Here is a 21,859-nt window from a genome sequence, read left to right as displayed (position 1 = left end):
TTGTTTGTTATAAGTATTCCACAGCTAACGCGTGTGGCTCTTTCGCGAAGGGAAAAAAAAGAAGACGTTTCTATCAACATCAGTAAGAGCCACTGCCCACCTTGCCTGAGTCATGCGACATCTGCAGGCCACCTGTGGGCTGACACCAGGCCACCTCCCCACAGACCACCAGGGGTGTCACACGCTGTGGTCGGGGCACTGGGGCACCAGGAGGCCGCTCTTCATCTTCTTTCTCTTCTTTGTTCCCAGGGACAGTAGATGACCTACTGGTGGCATTATTCTGTAAAACAAACATGCCAAGGGTTGCAGATTGTCACACGCGGGAGGTTGGGCGGGCCGTAAAGTCGCGCTGGAGATGAGTCCTGGCGTCTCTCAACCTGGGCTGAGAGTGGAGGCTGCCAAGGGCCGGGAGAGGGTTCTCGAGGCTCTGGGTGGCAAACCAGGAGCCGGGCGAAGAGCAGGGTGCGCGGAAGGGGCCGTGGGAGACGGCAGGGAGGTGACTGGCCCTCAGCCAGGGCTTTCCCTGGAAGAGAAGGATATTGGGTCAAGGAAGGAATACCAAGGCTTAGAGGCCGAGGGAGCCCACGCCGAACCCTGGATGAGGAAGATGGACCTTTTTAAAAGGCACAGGCTTCCTGGTGAGGCTGTGGACTCCCGGGACACCACAGAGGCCCAGAAGCCCAGCTGCTGAGCCACCCTGGCCGCCTGTCCTCTCTCGTAGCACAGATAGGACCAACTAGGTCTCAGTGTGGGTGGCACTGCCTTCCCCCTCCCAAGGGAAGCTCCCTGAGGCCCCGCACAGAGTCCCCCTCCCTCTGGGTCTAGCCCAAGCCCAGTGCTGGGCTAGCCCAGTGCTGAGAAGAGAAAGTGCGTTAGGAACATCAGTGGAGTGCCCGAGCCGGCGGGGTCTGATGGTGACCGGCCTGTGTCGGGTCCCGCATTTGGGTTTCCCTTTAGCTTGCCCGTGACCCCAGTGTGGGGGTCTACGGAACACGGACCTCCCTTTAGTTCTGTCCTCACAGTGGACAGCGAGTCACAGCCACCTCCAACTCCAGAGAGGAGGAATCGGGGGAAGACACCACCGAGTGGAGGAAGAAGAGGCAGGACGCAGGGGCCAGCGTCCCAGGCACCACCTATCAGGGGAAGGTCCACCACACATGCCTGGTCACTGTGGGGAAACTGGCAGCAGCTGGCAGGACGGGGGTCAGGTTTCTGGATGCCTGGGGCCAGATCAGGTGGCTTGAGCTTATTAGCAGAAAGAGTGCAATCAAGAGCGGTGTCCAAGGACAGAGGGCCAGAGCAGGGAAGAAGCCGAGACACTTGCTTGGGAGTCAGGGGTTCAGCTTATTGCACCAGGAAGGGGCCCAGAGGCTGCTACCGGGACACTCATCAGACAGTGCTGCAGGAAACCGCCTCCGGCTTCCTGAAGCTCAGCAGGCAATAGGGAAGGGCAACAGCGCCTCCTGCAGGACACCCTCGGGGTTACAATTCCTGTGTTGGAGAAGTCCAAGACAGCAAGGGAGATAAATTCTAGAATGTTCCATCTGGAATATGACGATTCAACAACTATTATTGCTGCTGTTGCTTTCTTTGATTAAACAATTAGAATATCCCCAGCGCTGTGCTAAGCACCTTTTTTGAATGATCTCATTTAATCCTTGCAACATCCCTATAACCATAATTCCTTTTTTTTTTCTTTCCAGATAAGGAAACTGAGATGGGGGGAGGCGGGGGGATCGTTTTTTCTCACGTCTCATGTTGTTTGGTAGCAAAATTAGCTTTCTAGTCAATGTCTCTGACTCAAGATCCACGGTTTTAAGTACATTCTCGGGCCTCCCTTTCGGTTACTTTCCTTCCTTGTGTGTCACTTTCTCAGGGCTAATGTCACAGCTGCCTAGTGGCCTTGTCACCTGCGCCCCTACCCTGACAGGCCCACCTCAGCCTGTCAGGATTTCAAAGCACTTTTGCCTAAGCTACTTACACACACACACACAAACATATACACACACACACACACACACAAACATATACACACACATGTAAAGTGGGACAGGGGATTGTCACTCCCAGTTGACAAATGATAAAACTGAGGCTCAGAAGAATAATCGACACACAGCGTGGAGGCTGCAGCACAGGCTGTCACCCCAGTGCTGCACATGCACTTCCTCTCCCCAACAAGTGCCTCTCAGGCCCAGAGCCTCCTGTGGGCACATCCAAGGTTCCCCAGGAAAGCCTCAGGAGGTCAGGGCAGCAGGGAGCTGTCTTCTCTGCATTGGAGGGACCCCCAAAGCCGGATCGCCTGGTCCGACATCTCACAGCCTGGGTCACGGTCCTTCGGTGTGTGGCGCCCCCTGGCGTCCAGACTTAGCAAATGCCACTCGCTCTCTAAGACTTCTGAGAATGTGGGCGATTACAGGTGGTGGGGGCGGGTTTTCTGACCACCTCTCCCAGGATCTCCCTCCCAGCTGGGCTCTTCAACACTTACTGACCAGCGTGTGCCCAATGGGTAAGGACCACGCTGCTCCTTTCAAAGCTTACCCATCCACCCCTTCTGGTGAAACTCAATTGGGTACAGACTTTCTGGACACAGTCCCCTTAAGAAATAAAATCAAGGGCTGTGGATGGGGCTCAGTAGGTCAGCATCCCTGGGTTCAAAACTTAGTATCAAAAGTCATACACATTTAGGTATGGTTTATGTCATTGTAACCATGGTCCCTTCACCTTCTGATGGTAGCTCTTATTGCTCTGAGGCTTATTTTTTTTTTTAAGAACATGTATTTTTCTCTGTTCTCCCCTCTCCCCTCCCTCACAAGATTAGGGACACCGTGTGAGCTTTCTCCCCTGGTTAACTGCCCTCCACACACCCCCTACAGGAAGGAGCCGCCTGCTGAGGATCTGGGAAGTGAGTATCTCCCCAATCAATAAGTGAATCCGCACACACCATCGGGGTGCCCTGGGGCCCCCTGCCAGAGCCCACCTGGAATGTAGCCCTTGAAGAGCTCCTCTAGACCCCCATGTCCCTCCTGATGGGGAGACTCACAGTCTCTGGGACAGGAGTCCCCCGTGTTTCTCCTTTGCTAGCACAGCCATAAACCTCCTTTTCCCCTTTTCTCAAAACTGTGACCTCGTTATTGGATTGGTACTGGTGACAAGGACCGAGCTTTTGGTTACAAATTTGGTGCCCAACGTGGGGCCCGAGAGCGCCGGAGCCCCTTTTGTTCGGGGAGCTCCTGCCTGCCTCCCTGAGCAGCTCAGCTGCTCCACCTGCTCTGCTTCGAGAAAAAGGAAACTGAACTCAGCAAAGTCGCAGCACCCTTGGCCACCTGGTAAGTCCCCCTGAGTGCGCACCGAGACCCTTGACTCCACGCATCTTGTCCCTCTTCACAGGGACATCTCCGGTGCCACTGGGGTAAGAGCTCCGGTTCTCAGGGGACTGGAGGACCCCAGGGCGTGACTCCCTTGGCTCTGCTCTAGGTTCTCATCTGTTTGTCGGCCCCGGGTTCAGGAGTCCCCTCCGGTCCCCTGTCTGTGTGTGTGTGTGTTTTGTACCTGTCACCAAGGTCCGCCCGGGGGCCCCTTGGGAACAGTCCTGGCTGAATGGGCTACACATAGTTATGAGCCTGTGACTAAGGAAAAGAAGGTGTTTTATTGCCTGTGTGGATCCTGCAGCTGGAGCTGTTGGGTCAGAGGTCGGGAGACGGGGAGGAAACCCCGGATGTGCAGACTGTCACGTGGCTACATAGCAAGGACTCTGAGGAAGGCACCGCCTCCTGTGCCTGGGGACAGCAGAGAGTCCACAGAGAAAGCTGAGAAGATTTGATCAATCTACATAGAACTTCCATCCTAATTGTCACCGCTGATTGCTCGGCCAGCTGCCTAGCACCCCCTCTGGGCCCTACTGACTGCCTCGGAGCCTCTCACTGGTGGCATCGCAGGGCTGTGACCTGGGGTCGGGGATGGACTCACCCTCAAAAACCTGTCAGGGAAATTCTTTTGTCTCAGGAGCTCCTGTGGCTGGGGCAGGACAATTCCCACCAAGGCAAATAAATACCCCTTTGGCATAATCCATGGGGGTATCGCTGGGCACATAGTCCCTTCTCAACCTCCGACCTGATGCATCGAACCCAAACTCTTGGGAAGATTAGCAGAAAATGACGGAGTCGTTTACTTCCATTTTCGCCACCTACCACCCACCCCACGTGGGCAAACGCGCAGACCCTGCTTGGCATATTCCTCACGGCTGATGAGCGCCAACTAGTGATGGATCAAACAAGGGAAGAAGCTCAGAGGCTTCCTCATGAGGATCCAAATCTGACTCCTGCCCCCGCAGAAGCCATTCCTAGTAGGGAACCCCACTGGGACCCAAGTGTGGCAGGTCAACGCCATGACAAGTCATCACTGGAGGTGTCTCTCGGTGGGACTCGGGATAGGAGTACCCCACCAAGAAGCTTCAGTAAGGTTCAGGAGTTAGAACAAGCTCCGAGAAGACCCCTCTGAATTCCTAGAGCCGACTCCCACGCGCCCAGGAATGACAGATGCAGACCTGGAAGCCCCCGGAAGCCTCCGTGTCTGAATCTGACTTTCATTTGGCAAAGTGTCCCGGGCACGAGGAGAAGACGATGGGCAATGGGCATGAACCCCTCACAGCTGACTGATGTGGCTTTGAGGGTGACAATTCCCAGGAAGAACAGAGACAGATGTCAGCGCGTGTCTGATTGGCAGCCCCTGCGAAGGCGCATTACGGGGAAGCAGAAGGACCGGCGCCCTTCGTGGAGGCAGATCAGTGTGCCTGCTGCGAGGAGGAAGGACACTGGGGACAACCTTGTCCACGGATGGCCTCCCGAACCCAAGGCTCGGATGACGAGTGACGGGGCCCAGGGCTCCAGGCCTTGTTGGAGGCCTCTGTACCAAGAGCCCCCGAGGAGCCCTTGCTGGACTGGCCAGGGACCTCCCAGGGGGGATCCCTGACGGCAGTGAGCATTTTTCTGGCTACACTTTGTTGCCCTGGTGGGGAATGGGGGCCCATCATTGGGTCCTCCGAAAATCTGTCCAAAACTTTGATCACTCTGGCCAAGGAGACAGCCTGGTCCCTTTCAAATTTACAAACCTCTCTGAACTCCTTGACCAAAGTACTCTTGATGACCAGGTGGCCTTGGACTCTCTGTGAGCAGGGCGAGGGGGCGTTGTGCTCTAGCTGAGCGTCCCGCTGGCTTCATACGGACACTCTTCACAAGTGGCGGCTGGCACTGAAAAGATCAGGCAGCAAGCAACCCGCCTGCCCCCAACCCTTGACCAGCACAGCCCTCGGGGAGGGGAGGGGACGAGGCCTAACTGATTGGCTCTGTGGCCTCTCTTCCTGGGTGCCCGAGGGACAGAGCCTCTCTCACCAGGCCCCCTCCCCTCGCTCCATCCTGTGTCACGGCCTCTGAGTGTGTCCTAACCTTTACTTTTTTGTTCCTGATTCTCCCTTTGCAACTAAGCAACCAGTGAAACCCTCCCACCGTAAAGACCCCCGTCATGGCCCTTCTCAGCAGCAAACAGCTTGGAGATCTCATGGCCCACTTTTCCATAGAAAAAGGTAGAAATCGACGGGGGGGGGGGGGGAGGGGGGAATGTAACCGTGGTCCCTTCATCTTCTCATGGTCGCCCTCATTGCTCTGAGGCTGAGATTTTAAAAAGAATGTGTTTTTTCTCTGTTCTCCCCTCTCCCCTCCCTCACAAGATTAGGGACACAGTGTGAACTTTCTCCCCTGGCTAACTGCCCTCCACACACCCCCTACAGGAAGGAGCCGCCTGCTGAGGATCTGGGAAGTGAGTATCTCCCCAATCAATAAGTGAATCCGCACACACCACTGGGGTGCCCTGGGGCCCCCTGCCAGAGCCCACCTGGAATGTAGCCCTTAAAGAGTTCCTTCAAGTCCCCCATGTCCCTCCTGATGGGGAGACTCACACCTGTGGGACAGGAGTCCCCCGTGTTCCTCCTTTGCTAGCACAGCCATATACCTTCTTTTTTTCCTTTTTCTCAAAATCCTGTCCTTGTTATTGGCATCGGGGACAAGGACCAAGCTTTCAGTTACATCACTACAAAAACCATTATTAGAAAGACAGCGATAAACGGGGCAGGTGGCGCACACCCGTAGTCCCACAGGCTCAGGAGGCTGAGGCAGGAGAAGGGCAAACCCAAAGCCAGCCTCAGCCACTTCACAAGGCTCTAAGCAACTCAGTGAGACCCTGATTCAAAACTAAAAAAAGAAATTTAATTAAAAAAAAAAAGTAGGGGGAGCTATGGATGCAGCTCAGTGGTTAAGCACCCCGGTTTAATCCCCAGAGGAAGGAAGGAAGGAAGGGAGGGAGGGAGGAAGGGAGGGAGGGAAGGAAGCAGAAGAAGAGAAATGCAAACTAAAGGGAAGCAAGCGAGGAGATTCCCAGGAGGATGCAGCCCCCGTAGGCCCACAAAGACCCGAGCCCCCACCCCCACCCTGTGCAGGCAGTGCCTGAGCTCAGGTCCCCGCTGCCAGTTCCCACAAGCCCCGCTTTCCCAGAAGGAGCCAGCAGGCCTCTGGGCCCCGGGCCATCTGGGCACCTGCGGTGTCTGCCCCTGCACGCCTGCCCACCGCTGGCCAGCACACCTGGGAGTGCCTGGGGCCTTCCCAGGCCTGGAAGGAGCAGATAAGGTGTGACAGTGCCTGGCTGTTCTTAGGGAGAGGGGTTTTCCGATGAGAACGGCCCTCCCTCTCCTCTCCCATCCCCTCTGCGCCAGCCTGGAGCCTGGAGAGGGTGTCCCACCCCCTCCACCACCAAGGCACAACAGGCTGCAGCTGAGAACCAGGGAGGAAGAGGCTGGCCAAGGCCAGGGGCCAAGGTGGGAAATCTCAGGCTCTTTGACTCCTCCCCAGGCTGCCACGGCCCGGCCTGAGTTCAAATCCCAGCTCCACTGTTCCCAACAGTGTGCCCATCACCAGCCCCGCCACCCCCACTTTTAATTGAGGTGTGATTCACATACCTAACATTCACCTTTCCAAGTTTAAATATGTTCACTTAACTACCTGATTTGAGGACATTGTCATCCCTCAGGAAAGAGACTCTATACCCAGTGTCCCTCACGCCCTGCCTGCTGCCCAGCCCCAGCCCCGGGCAGCCCCTGCCCTTCCTAGGTGGCCCATTCTGGACATTTCATACAGATTAAGTCAAATAACATGTGGCCTTTCGTGGGTTGGTTTTGTTGTTGTTTTGTTTTTGAGGTACTATTACCGAAAGCCTTGTCCTTGTCCCCAGTGCCAATCCAATCACACGCCCGTGGTTTTGAGAAAATGGAAAAAAGAAGGTTTATTGCTTGGCTAGCAAAGGAGAAACACAGGGGACTCCTGTCCCAGAGGCTGTGACTCTGCCCTTCGGCAGGCACAGAGGGCTTTTAAAGACTGCGGTCCACCCATCCTCCGTTGGAGTTGTGATTCCATGTTAATAATCAGAGAGAGTCATTTCTGAGGTCTTTGCGCCATCCCCAAAGTCTGGATCACTTTGTTCCTGTGGTGGGTGTGAGCTCGAGGACAGAGAAGTCTGCCTAGGAGGGGGGAAAAGGTGATCCTGTTTCCTCTGGGGTCGGGGATGGGGAGAGACAGGGGAAGAGAAAGAACTGCGTGGTGAACTCCATTTTAAAACTCCAGTTTGAAACCTGAAGCCTCACCAGGCTCCCCTAAGGGAGCCCTCCCGTGTGGCCCTCAGGCACAAACAAGTCCCTTCTCCCCACCCTGACAAACCCAGAGGGAAGCCTCTTGTATTCTGTCCTCCCCCCCAGATAAGGGGGAGAGGTGGAAAGGTCAGGGTGGGGCCACCAGGCCAGATGTTTTAACCCCTGAGAGACCTGGTGGCAGCTGATAAGGGTTGATAGGGGGGTCAAAAGCCCCCAAATTTGGTATAAATAGTGGAGCCAAGGAACAGACACTCAGCCAGCCGACACGGATGCCCTCATACTGAGAGCCTGGTGAGGACCTGGGCTGACATCTCAGCTCTTCTCCTCGTTTGCTGATCCTCTGCGTCTTCCTCACCAATCTCAAACTCTCCAGCCACATCTCACCCTGGCGAGAGTCACGACTTCCCCCCAGGACCCTCTCCTCAACTGGCCTCAGCTCCACCCCAGGAGAAGGCTGCCTTCCTGACCTGATCACCATAGTCTTAGGGAGTGTGCATCTGCTGGACTAGAGCCTAAGGCTGGAGACTTTAGATCTGACACTTGAGCTTAGCGCGCAGAGGGAATGTGTGTCAAGAGCCTGTCATGATGAAGTGTGTTTGCAGGGCTTAGAGTTCATCTAGAATTGTTTGCTGTGGGTTGATTATGTCTACTGCAGTGCCTAGCATTAAGGATGGTCTTTTCCTTGATGAAAAACCTAGAGAGTGAAATTGCATTGAGTGATTTGAGTGAATAAAGCATTGGAAGGGGCAGAAGCACGTGGACATACTTTATTTCTCCCCCTGAACTGCAAAAGTCACACCTCTTGCCACCGTGACCCATGTCCATTTTAAAAATAAGTTCCATGGTAGAGCAGCAAGGCTGTATTCAGAGCATAAATTGGGCACTGTCTCAGTACTGGGGGTTGAACACAGGGGAACACACACACTGAACTCTATCCCCAGCCCTTTTTATTTTTGTTTTGAGACAGGGTCTCACTAAGTTATTGAGGTTGGCCTCAAACTTGCGATCCTCCTGCCTCAGCCTCCTGAGTTGCTGGATTGCAGACGCACACCACTGCACCTAGAAAGACGTGGCCCTTTGTAGTCGGCTTTTTTTCAGTCAACATAGTGTGCTCCAGTTTGTCCAGGAGGTGGGGTCTATTAGTACCCCATTCCTTTTATGGCTGAAGAGTATCCCATCGTCTGTACCACACTAGTTTATCCATTTGGCAATTGTGGAAGTTGGGCAGCTTCTATTTTTGGGTTTACATGCTTAATTCTGTTATCGTGTCGTTTTTGAGTGGATGTATAGTTTCAAATCTCTCAAGAATACCCCCCAAAGTGGAATTGGGCCATGTGATGATTTTGTTTTGCCCCCTTGGGGGACTGCCAAATGTTTTCTACAGCAGCAGTACGATCCTATGTTTCCGCCAGGTGTATTTCCTAACCCCTCTGGACCTCAGCTTCCCATTGGTGGCGCCTCATGTATCGGGTATAGACGTGTAGACGGGCCACAAGATTTAAATGAGATCCTATCAGAAAGGCACCTAGGGCAGTAGGAGCTCAATAAGCCAAGTCAGGATCTAACCCTCTGGGCTTGTTCCTTTGGTCTCCTTCCAATCCAAATGGGCAGCTGCTCTTCACTCTTCCCTCTTGTTGACCTGGCTCTTGAATCTCCCTGGACGGTTTGGATTAAGCTCACATCTGTCTCTGGAGAGGGTCTGAGGATTCCCAGAGGATAGGGGAGGTCTCAGAACCAGCTCGGGTCTTGGAACACATGAAAAGAATCTCCACAGGAGCCAGACAAAGGCCCCCGGCAGGTTTATTTAGGGAGTAGATTCACATTCCAGGGAGAAAGCCAGCTGACAGGGGCTGGGGCTCCGTTATTTATAGAAGGGCAGGATCAGGGGCCGGACTGCAGGTGGATCCAGGGAGGGACTGCACGATTTCACGCCAGTTTTCCCTGGGTGCGCGTTTCCCTCCTGTTACAAGGGCCTGGGTCAAGGGCATGGGCCAAGGGTGAGGGTCAAGGGCCAAGGTCAAGGGTTACAGCTGTGCTCTCTGCATCCCAATGGCTGTGGTGTTTCCTTTAAGAGTCAGTATTTCCCTCTCTTTATCCCGAATCCCTGTTTCAGAACACAGTGCCTGCTACCTCGGCCCAGGTGCACCCACGTGCACACACACACACACACACACAATTTAATAGGGGCCAAACTAAACAGGTGAAATTCCCCTCACCCCCCATCATGCTTGGTACATTAGAGCTACAATCAAATACTTCAGTGATTCTCCAAGTGTGGAACCCAGACTGGCAGCACCAACATCGCTAGAATCAGCCAGGAACTGGTTAAAATGAACCCTCAGTCCCTGCCCCAGAAAAAAAAATGGAATCAAGGACTCTGGTAATGAGCCCCAGCAAATCCGGGTTTCAACACGCCCTAGAAGTGCTTGGAATGCAAACCAAAGTTCCCAAATTACAGATGAGAAAACTGAGGCCCAGAGAAAGGATATAACTTGCTCTAGGCCACAAAGAACAGGAGCGAGGGAACTGTGCACAACTGTGTGACCTTGGACAAAGCCCTTCCGTCCCTTTACTTCACTATCCCCATCTGTAAAATGGGGACGGCCACCTCCGCCTGCCACCACAGCTTTCCCCATCTGCCACCACAGCTCTCGGGGCAGCGAGGGATGGAGCCTGCGTTTCCTGCTTCCCAGTCCGGTTCTCTTACTTCAGGAAGTTGATTCTCTGCACCTTCTATGAGAAGGTTCTGGAAATTCTCAACATCTGAAAGGTGGACAGGGAGAGGAGGGCTTTGTTTGATTCTGAGACCCCCGAAGGAAGAACTAGCTGAGCAGGGGAGGTTTCAGAGGAAGGTCTGTGTAAGGATGCCATTCCCAAGATGAACTGCTCCAAGAGCATCAGCAGCCCCAAGATGCACAGCGATCTGTCCACGGAGAGAATCCAGGCAGCATCGGAGGCCTGTCTTTCCCAGGGGGAGAGGAGAGACTGGGAGGAAGCAGGTGTGATCTCCTGGAGATCTGCTCCCTGCCCCTCCTCAGGGAGGTGAGAGCTGTTTGTCTTCACAGCTTTCCTGTCCCCTGACAAGGGCAAGGGCAGCCGCCCATACCTCAGACCACACTATTGGCTCAGGCAATAGAACGTGACCCAAGCCAGGCCAATCAGAATATTCCTCTGCCAGAGCATCTCACAGCCACATCCACCCTGAGCTTCCCAATCTGGTGAGCACCTGGGTTCCTCTTTGCTTAAGACGGTTCGGGGGTTTCTCTCTTTGCAACTGACAGATTCTTACCAACCCCACAGGAAAATGGGCTTGTCTCCTTCCAGCATGCCCTTCAAATAAGAGCCAGAAAAGCAAGAGTCAAAACAATAGCTTAAAGCCTTATAAAATATATACTCTCTTGGGGGAAAAGTGCGCAAAAGGATATTCAGTTTCAACACAGAGCCTAATGTTTTAAATCCAGTCCCTCCAGTGTCTTTTCAAACAGTCATACCCCCGGGCAACTAAACCCTAAACTTGCTCCTTTCTTCTCCAAAAGCCCTAAATTCTCTTTACAAACCTACTCCCAGTTAGCTGTTACCTTTTCCTCCTCTCCTGCCTATTCCAAAGTCTATCACTCTAACCTTGCTGGTCACTTTGTGGCCCAGCCATAATTCACACTCTTGTTTTGTTTTGTTTTAATATTATTTTAGTTGTAGAGGGACACACCATATCTTTGTTTATTAATTTATTTTTTTATGTAGTGCTGAGGATCGAACCAGTGCCTCACACATGCTAGGCAAGCACTCAGCCACTGAGCTAAGGCCTCAGCCCCCAAAATCCACACTCTTAGCCCTTTTTTGCTTTTGGGTACCGAGGATTGAACTCAGGGGCACTCAATCACTGAGCCACATCCTTATCCCTAGTTTGTATTTTATTTAGAGGCAGGGTCTCACTGAGTTGCTTAGCGCCTCGCCATTGTTGAGGCTGACTTTGAACTCGAAATCCTCCTGCCTCAGCCTCCCCAGCCCCAGGGATTACAGGCGGGCGCCACTGCACTTGGGGTTGTTTTGTTCGTTTTGATTAGTTTTGTGGTGCCGATGATGAAACCCGGGACCTTGCTGTGAAGGCTCTACCACTGAGCTACCCCCAACCATTGCATGATCCTCTCATTCTCTCTGGAGGCAGGAGAGAGAGCTACTGAATCCTTGCATGGTAATATGGTTCTATTGCAGGAACCAGACGAGAATCAGCAAACGGCACTTGGAGAATGAGAGAACTCAAACCTCATTTTAGCAGGTGGGCTCAGAAGAGATCAGACTCCAAATTCTGAGTGCTTGGTCACCAGTTTCTCACAAAATTTATAGGCTATCTGGTGCCATAAAATTTCCAGTCCACAGGATACGTGGTCATGTAGGGGGTCTCTGGCGGGAAGCATGTTAACAGAAGTAGAGTGGGATAAGGGGAAGAACTGGCCTTTGATAAATCTCCAGTCTTGGGCCAGAAGCCTCTGCAGGGGGTGTTTACCCTCCAAAGAAGAGCAGTTAGTTCCCTAGGGGTAGTTACTTACAATCCAAAAGCCAGGGTGGGTGATACGAATCAGGTTTCCTGAAGAAGGGCTGACTGGCTAGGAGAGGGGACTCTCCCATTCCCAGGCACTAATTTTCAGGACTGTGTTCTTACAGTTTATTGTACACCCAGGCCTGGTTCTCTCGTCCATTAGAGTTCTATTTCTCTAATGACACTCCCCCGGACCACCACCACCCCCACCCCCCCACCCCCGTAATAGGATTCTCCTCCTGATGGTAGCTCTTATTGCTCTGAGGCTTATTTTTTTTTTTTTAAGAACATGTATTTTTCTCTGTTCTCCCCTCTCCCCTCCCTAACAAGATTAAGGACACAGTGTTAATTTTCTCCCCTGGTTAATTGCCCTCCACACACCCACTACAGGAAGGAGCCGCCTGCTGAGGATCTGGGAAGTGAGTATCTCCCCAATCAATAAGTGAATCCTAACACACCACTGGGGTGCCCTGGGGCCCCCTGCCAGAGCCCACCTGGAATGTAGCCCTTGAAGAGCTCCTCCAGACCCCCATGTCCCTCCTGATGGGGAGACTCACACCTGTGGGACAGGAGTCCCCCGTGTTCCTCCTTTGCTAGCACAGCCATAAACCTTCTTTTCCCTTTTTCTCAAAACGCTGTCCTCATTATTAAATTGGCATTCAATGGCATTGGGGTCAGGGACCGAGCCTTTGGTTACAAATGTGGCGCCAGTGTGGGACCCGAGAGCAGCCCAGCTCCTGCTGAAGCCCTCCCGCCTTCCTTCCCTGCGCTGTGAGGGTCGCTCCACCTTGGTCTATTTTGAGAAAAGGGAACCTGAATGCACAACAGCCATTTGGTAAGCTCCGCCGGGGTGCACACGAGACCCTTGGTTCTACTTTTCTGGTTCCCTAGGGGGAACGTCTGGTCCCCTTATGGGGACATGTGTGGTGCCACTGATGTGCAAGCCACAGTTAAGTGGGAGTTGGGAATTTGGGGGATTTCCCCCCATCTGGTCTGTTTTAAAGGTTCCCCTCTGTTTGGGATCCTCTCTAGTTTCTGTCTCTATGCTTTTTGTTTGCGTCTGTTTCTGGCCCTTTAAGACAGGGGCCAGACTGTGTTGATGGGTCCTATAGATTGTTTCTTGGGAAAGAACTTGGCTGAAAGGGCCACCTACAGATGTAAGTGTGTCTAAGAAAAAGATGATATTTTACTGCAACAATGTGGTCTTTGAATGGTTTTCTGAATTATTGTACAATCTTGCAGTTGGGAGTTGGTCTGTCAGAGATAAAATAAGTGGAAGATTCTGTGTGTACAGGCATGTATGCCACTACATAATAAGGAGTCGAACAGTCAAAAACTAAGTTGGATGAAAAAGTTCCTTCCTCTAATGTGTGAGCATAGCAGGACACCCAAGGAGGATTGAAAAAATATATATATATTTTTCCCCTTTTGAACCCAGTGCTTCTCGCCTGGCCCCAGGCAGCTGCAAATCATCCTGCTGTGGGTCAAGAAAAAACTCGGGAAAGCTGCCTGGCCTCTAGAGAAATGGGCCAAGAGGACCTGGCCTCTACTCTGCTCCCAGCCACTCTTTGCCCATACGGATAAAACTGGAGCTTCAGAACAGGGCTCCGTTTGCCACTTCTGCCCACCAAGGAAATCCATGTGGGCGGGAGGCCTCACTGATTCTTTCTGGGCTCTTGTCTCATGGGTTCAAAGAATGAAATCCATGGATGATGGCAAAGACAAAAAAATTTAAAAAAATAAATTAGTTTTGAATGAGAGGAAAACAAGATAAAACTTCTTGTGATTCGAGGGGAAAACTGGTGGAAACTCTTCCACTTAGGCATACTAGCTTGGGGACTCAAAGGATAAAGCACTGATAGAGTCGGTGCTGAGCAGACACCGAAAGCATTGAAACTAATTGTTGGAATCTGAGCCTCTGCGTTGCCCTGAGTATTCTAAGGGGTGCTGGACAGGCTTTATGTCCTCTACTCTCTCACATTTCTATTAAGATGTAACAAAGTAACTGAAGTTCCCGAAGGAGTGTACATTCTGTGACTTTTAAGTGGAGAATGCAGGGTGGTGGCCTTGTTTTGTGTAACTCCAAGTCCCTGTTACTTCCATTGTTTTTACTGTTTCTGAAACACCAGGAAATCGCCTGCCGAGACTGGACATGTGCCTCCAGGAACCCAGAAACTCTGACAGGTGCTCTTGGTTAACGCCTTTGAGACTGACTAAGAATTGCTCACTGACACAAGGTAGGCTAACATGGGAAATAAGCCATCTGAAGCTGTCATTGGAGACATTTTTTTTTCCTGCTCATTTCCAAATCCCATGTGCTACTGAAGCCAGATTTAAAGTTAGGTAGTTAGTGTAGTTAGGTAAATCAGGTCTAATACCGAGTGAAATCTAAAATGGAGGCCATGCTGGGAATGACTCAGGGACAACATAGGACAATTCATGGAATGTTAATGAAGTTCTAAAAAGGCCCTAGGCCAAAGTCCACCTGGAAGAAGTGTTAATGAACAGCCCCCAACAGATTTGGAGATAGCCCATTCCAGAGAAGTGATAAGCCCATCTCAAAGGTCCTTCCTGCTCAGACTACTTCTTTGGCCCACCTGTGTCCCACCCCTCAGGCCCTCCAACCTACATTCCATCGCTGAAAGAACTATAAAAAGGGGAGACAACTGCACTTCCACGGATTCCACCTTCTGGGTCCCCTTCTTCCTCCGGGAGAAGTCTTTTTCTTCTGTCCTTTAATAAATTTCTAATTTCTACTCTGACCTTGCCTCGGCGTGCTTCTTTGGTGTTATTCTTCAACATCGGGGAGCAAGAACTCGTCACCTGTCAACAGCGGTAACATATTGGAGGTCCCATACCGAGATATTCTACACCGAGGTAAGCGCCTCTCTACGCACCCCATGTCTGTTTGAGATGCATCTTTCTCTCTCTCTTTCTTTCTGGAGGTAAGGTGGGCACCCGTCGGCTACTTAAATGCAACTAGTGCAGCCGCCACTCTACAAGACTCGGGTGAGAGGTTTCCCGGCCTAGGCAGCTCTCAATCACCTGTTCAATACAGAGCAGGCATGTTGGGTTCTGCCAAAGCCGTTTCCAACTTTTCTGTCTGGGCCTGGAGAGCAATTGGCGTGAGTACACAGTGTCCCGAATCCCGATCTGCCTCGGATGCGTGGAGGTGGAGGAAGGAGTTTGGAACAACTGCGGAATCCCGGTCTGGGCTACTCTCAGACGTTTCCAAAGGTTCCTTTCTCTTGAGCCCTCTCCCGACAGCCCTCAGGGGTATCTAAGGTGATCAGTAGATGAATGGCACTGAGGGAAAGCCCCAATCACATTTGCCTCCGTATGGGCCATGCAACACTCCCAACCCCGCATCCATTCCTCCTGGATGCCTCCCTTCCTTCGTAGGTCAGAAACATTAGCAATTCAGGTTGTAGGACTGAGAAAAAGGCATGGGATAATTAGTAAGATCTGCCCAGGTTCTCTAAGGTGCATAGGTAACTTTCAATAGTCTGTTTTACCACCCAATGTTTAAAATGAGCTGTGTTCCTTAAGCTGCTAAGAGAAGCATTTTTTAGAATCAACTCTGGTAATCTGCTAGTCTACAGTACAAAGGCGACAAAGAGCACATGATTCAATGGGTTTTTAGTGGCCGGGAGGAAAGCAGTAAGGCCCTTAAGTCTGAATCCTCCCAGGGTCTTTGGCACAGGGCAAACTGAGACCCTAGCACTTTGCTAAAGGGGACCAGAAACCCCTTGGCAAAGCCAGGTGAGAGACGGGTTTTCTGGACCGTTTAGGAAGCTCAAGGTTAGGGAGACGTCCCTAAGGAGAACAGTTGTCTCCGGTGCAGCATGGGCGCCTGAGTCCTGTTTTCCTCACTCAGACAGGAGCTTCTCTCTCCAATACGCTAGGTGCACCACTAGCCTGCGTATTGAAAAATTGGGATAAATTTGAACCTCAGACGCTCAAGAACAAGCGCCTCATTTTCTTGGCCTGGCCTCAATACAAACTCTCTGATGGAGAGACCTGGCCACCAGAGGGAAATATCAATTTTAAGTTTTACAGTTTGATAAAGTTTACAAAAAAGGAAATGGTGTGAGGTGCTGTATGTTCAGATTTTCTTCGCTCTAAGGGAAAATCCTAAATTATGCCAACAGTGTAAAGTAGACTTAGCTATGATATCTGCCATGAAGAGAAAAAATCTTGGACTCACTGAGGAAAAAGAATCAGAGAAAAATTTGGGCTGATCAAAGTACATACCCCCTCCCCCTTCAAGACCTAAGGCAGATAAAAACTGACTCTACTGGAAGGTTAGGAGATAAGCCAGATTGCCTGGGATTGGATCTATCCAAAGGAGCTAATCTTGCAAGTGAAAGGGAAACTGAGGAATTCCCAGCAGCTGCCAAAGCCATTTTCGCTTTGGGGAAATTTCCTCATGATTTCCCTGCACTGTAAGGATTACTCCACCTAAATGCAGTAAAGTCAGTCACACTGAGACCCTTGATTTTACACCTATAGTTGCCCCTATGTGAGAACATCTGGTCCACTCATGGGAAATCTAAGGTGCCACTGATAGGAGTCATAATTAAATGAAAGTTCAAAACCTGGAGAGATATTTTCTTATATGGTCGGTTTTAAAGGTTATTATAGATTGTTTCTTGGGGATAATCTAGGCTAAATGTGTGTCTAAAAGATGTTTCATTGTAAAATCTGGTATCTAAATGAGTTTGAAACATTGCATAATCTTACAGTTAAAAGTTAGAGTTAGGTAATTGTTTAGTTTGTGATTTCAGATAGTTCATACCAGAGAACTTTAAATACTTAGGATAGAAAATTAAAAGAACTCTACTTCCAAGTTGGCAAGTAACTCCCAATCATTGTTTTATTTTTTCATCAATTTTTGAACTGGGTAGCCTAAGGAGATTTCACTAGGTATACAGTGCATTGATTTGGGCAAGGATAGTAAATTATGATTTGGTATCTCTTTCTCTCAGTGTGTAGGATTTAGGAAAAGTGTTGAATTAAAACATTGGTCTGGCTTACTAAAATGACATTAATTAGCAACAGTCTTGGAAATTTTCAAAGCTTAATTTTAGATATACATGGTAGCGTGTGGATTTTTTCCAGGTGATTTAATGTAACTTTAGAAACTTCAGAACAAAGAAAGTAGCTTAATGATCCTGAAGGAACTTCTTCTGATGGTGGCTTTTATATTATCAAGAAAGATCCTATTTTCAGTTTTGTGTGAGCAAGTTTTTCTAGTGTAGGAAGATATAAAGATGAAATTTTGTAAATTGTATCTTATTTCTACTTCCAAACCTGAAAATTGTGACTTATGGTTAAAATGCCTTAGGCATGAAATTTCTGCTCAGAATTCCGGTTTTCCAGGTCCTTCCAGACCTCAGCCAGGGCTTATGCTGATATGCAAACAGAAGCAGTTTGGAGCTCAGGCCCAAGAAAAAAAAAAAAAAAGAGTAAAAGTGTCTTTTTATGGGAACTCAAACTGGATTAAACCAAAGAGTAAATTGTATGGCATTTACTAACTACTGGCTGGTCAATTTTTTCTAGGACTTTTTGCCTTTTCTTAGATTCTATATTTTTTTGAGCTCATGATTTTCATCCTACAGAGAAGTTAATGTTTTTCTGATAAGTTCTATTTTTGATCAACTGGAGTTTTTTTTTAACATTGCAATGAGATTTCACCTGAGAAATCTGCAAGGCCTTTTGTGTTATGTGTTACACTTGTGTTAGTGTTGTATGTCAGTATGTCTGTGTGTATGTCCATATATCATGCAGTGATATGACAATTGACAGATGAGGAGCGCTCAAAAAAATTAAAAATGGATCCAAATATCTTTGATTCATGTGATTCAAATGGCTCAATTTAAATCTGGTAAACAAATTAAAAAAGGAGATCTTAAGCTTATAAGTTATTCTAGGTGTTCAAAAAAAAGGCCCTAATAAATGTCTATGAAATAATCTGCTCAGATTCAAAGGTTTACAAATATTGTTTCATGATGTGAACAGAAGGAGTAATTAAGAGGGTTTAAGTAAGTGATAAAGAAGGTCTGTGCAAGTTGGTTATAAGTGTAAGTTTTTGAGCAAAATAATATTAAAGAAATTAAACAGCTGGTTAAACAAGTGCTGTTTTAGGGAATTGTGCTATGCTATTTCTTTAAAAGCTAAACTTAGTTAATATAAAAACATCAATGTAATTGGTGCCATTAATGTGTTCATATCTTACAGATATACAAGTCTGTAAGGTAGAAGCTTTAGAAAGAGCATTATATCAAGCAGGTATTCTCAAATTGTATGGTAATTTTAGGCTTAAAAGAAAAACATGTTGGAAGTTTATCATTTGTGTTCTATAACTGGACTTGTTATCAATAAGTTATGTAAAGTTCCATGTTACTTTTTAAATTGAGATACAATTTAAATGTATTTTTAAGTTAATGAAAGCTTAATGAGAGCCTAATCTATGTGAAGGTTTTATTGCAAAACACAAAAGTACTTTGCTACTTTTCTACAAAAGGTTAAAAGCTTTCGGCCTTTCTTTAATTCTTGTTTTAGATGTGACATTATGTTGTGTTTGCTCAAGTTCACAACAATTTATGTAGGCTTTGTAAAATGATGTCCAAAAAGCAGAGATCAACTTCAGAACTATAGTATTTAAGACTGTTTCTGTCAAGTATGTCTGTATCTGCCAAGAGAGACTGCATGAAGAGCCCCACCTTGAGATAAGGCTCTATGTCCCATCTCACTGTATGTGAAAGTGACTATGAAAGAAGTAGGCCAGATTTCAGTACATTTAAAGTTGTGTCCAAAAGTTGTGTTTTTGTCACGATTGCCAGGATCTCAAACAGGGGATTAGAATGTATAACTCTGCCAGAATTCAAGGTAGCTATTACATAAACTAAATATGTTTTTATCCTAGTTAGTTTTGTTTTGTAGTTTGCTTTTAGATGGTCTAAGGATTGCCTGTTAATGTTTTAAAGAGGTACTGCTTTAAGAACTCACAACCTGGGTTAACTTAAGATAAGGAGTTATCACCTACAGGATAGAGAGATAGACATTAAAGCCCAGTACTCTTAATATAAGGCTGTTGAAGTTTATTTGCTAGATGTTTAAGATTAAGTTTTAAAATTAAAGTTAAATTAAAGGGGCCAAGAAAACCAATATTTGGCTCTTGCCCTCTGAGTCAGTCTGAATCAGGGGATAGGGTCTTCTCCAAAGGGCTCTGCAACTCTAGGCCACATAACCTCCTGATCAGGGAGATTAATGAGACCAATGGAGGGCAGAAAGCCAATCAGTGCATTTGCTGTGAAGAGGAGGGTCATCAGAAAAGGGAGACATCCCTGATGCTCCCGAGGGAAGCCACATGGTCAAGCAAGGCCTGGACCCATCCTAGCGCAAATGGCACTAGCAGAACTGAGAAGCTGCTGTGAAGTTCCCAAGGACTCCCAGAGACTCAGCTGACTCTTAACAATAGATGGGAACAAAGTCAGTTTGACTTGCTTCATCTTAAACACTTAGCAAAGACAGTCAAAGCCAAAACATAGCTATTCCTGGACATTTTAAATGATAATAATAGTTAAATGTAACCTCCAACAATAAGTAAACTGGAGGCTGCAAAAGAGATTCTTAGGTAAGAATGCCTGGTAACTATCAAAAGGAACTGCCAGAGTAGTTTTTAGTTTAAGGCCCACAGATATTCCTAACCTACACAGGTAGGCTTGGTGTTTGCTAGTATGGTTATCCAGCCCTAGGTAACAAAATTTAATAGACACAGGTCATAATAGTAAAAGGATTTTGCAAGATCAGATGATATTAAATTATTAAACTATATCTTAAGGGAAGGATAACTGTAACCCTAAAAGTTAAGTGTTGTATTTACATCGCTGACTTTCTGGCAATGTGACAAATATCCTTAAAGATTTACATGCTCAGATAGAAGCCATGTCCTCAGCAACTTTGTCATGGAAACAATATCTTAGCTTCCGGTTCTTGGTACTTCCTGGTGGAAAATATTGTTAGTCTTTGTCTTTGCCATCATACTCATTGGCATATTCCTGTGCTATGGGATTTATTGCTGCATCAATATGGTTCCAGTACTAATGGATTCTTGTTTCTCTTATAGACCACCCATCACTCAAATGGCCCTCCAGCCTATCATGGACCACTCGATAGACCCGATTTTTAAAGGGGGACTCCAAACTGCTTGCCCCACATCGTCCCTTTTCAGCCTGAAGAAGCCAGAAAGATCTTCTTCGCCCCCTTTCCTTACAGCAGTAAGGAGTTCCCAAATTAGAGGGGGGAATGAAGCCAGATTTAAAGTTAGGTAGTTAGTGTAGTTAGGTAAATCAGGTCTAATACCGAGTGAAATCTAAAATGGAGGCCATGCTGGGAATGACTCAGGGACAACATAGGACAATTCATGGAATGTTAATGAAGTTCTAAAAAGGCCCTAGGCCAAAGTCCACCTGGAAGAAGTGTTAATGAACAGCCCCCAACAGATTTGGAGATAGCCCATTCCAGAGAAGTGATAAGCCCATCTCAAAGGTCCTTCCTGCTCAGACTACTTCTTTGGCCCACCTGTGTCCCACCCCTCAGGCCCTCCAACCTACATTCCATCACTGAAAGAACTATAAAAAGGGGAGACAACTGCACTTCCACGGATTCCACCTTCTGGGTCCCCTTCTTCCTCCGGGAGAAGTCTTTTTCTTCTGTCCTTTAATAAATTTCTAATTTCTACTCTGACCTTGCCTCGGCGTGCTTCTTTGGTGTTATTCTTCAACATCGGGGAGCAAGAACTCGTCACCTGTCAACAGCGGTAACACTACCTCAAATCTGCTTTTTTTTTTTTTAAATGCAATGTTACTGAATTTAACTGAATTTCTGCCAAAGTCCCATTTCCCCCATAGCTCACGTCCAAATTTCTCTACAACATCACATGGTCCTATTTATTCTAAACAAAGATGTCTGGAATAGTTCCAGTGATTTCTTTCCCATTTTTCTGTTTGTGTATGCCACTTTGATAGATTTAAACTTGCCATCCATGTTTCTACAAACCTATCATCTATTAACTACCTTTAGATTCTATCAAAGGCATACACAAACAGAAACATTTTCATAGGATACATGTTAAAAAAACAAAAAAGGTAAGATTAAAAACAGGAGGAGGTAGAAGAAGAGGAAGAGAATTACAATAAGCAGGTATACAACACAAGTTCCTGGAAGAATTATAGCTGAAAACATACTTATTATGCATTAACAGCAAACAGCTAGCACGAGTCAAAGGAAGATGTATTCTCTAAGTACTTCAGACAATGTGGTATTCATTTATAAATTCTTTTTTTTAATATTTATTTTTTAGTTATAGGTGAACACAATGTCTTTATTTTACTTTATGTGGTGCTGAGGATTGAACCCAGTGCCTCATGCATGCTAGATGAGCGCTCTCCTCTGAGCCACAACCCTAGCCCTTATTTGTAAATTTTTGATAGCTCTTTGGATAAAGCATGTAAAATAATTGTACAGCAATCCATTATCTGACTGAATAATCCTTTTTAAATTATTTTTTTTTAGTTGTAGATGACACAATACCTTTATTTATTTATTTATTTTTATGTGGTACAGGG

The 21,859-nt window shown here is 48.1% G+C and overlaps 1 long non-coding RNA gene across 1 annotated transcript; it reads left to right on the top strand.

Annotated features, from left to right (window-relative positions):
• Positions 1-14,438: 14,438 nt before the first annotated feature.
• Positions 14,439-20,972, top strand: LOC144367935 (uncharacterized). Its single transcript, XR_013427588.1, has 2 exons — positions 14,439-15,104; positions 20,359-20,972. It is a non-coding gene; the product is annotated as an uncharacterized LOC144367935 (long non-coding RNA).
• The last annotated feature ends 887 nt before the right edge of the window (positions 20,973-21,859 follow it).

The sequence above is a fragment of the Ictidomys tridecemlineatus genome, chromosome 11, assembly GCF_052094955.1.
Source record: "Ictidomys tridecemlineatus isolate mIctTri1 chromosome 11, mIctTri1.hap1, whole genome shotgun sequence".
Taxonomy (NCBI): domain Eukaryota; kingdom Metazoa; phylum Chordata; class Mammalia; order Rodentia; family Sciuridae; genus Ictidomys; species Ictidomys tridecemlineatus.
The sequence above is the reverse complement of the archived record's forward strand: the minus strand, read 5'-3'. Positions and strand labels throughout refer to the sequence as shown.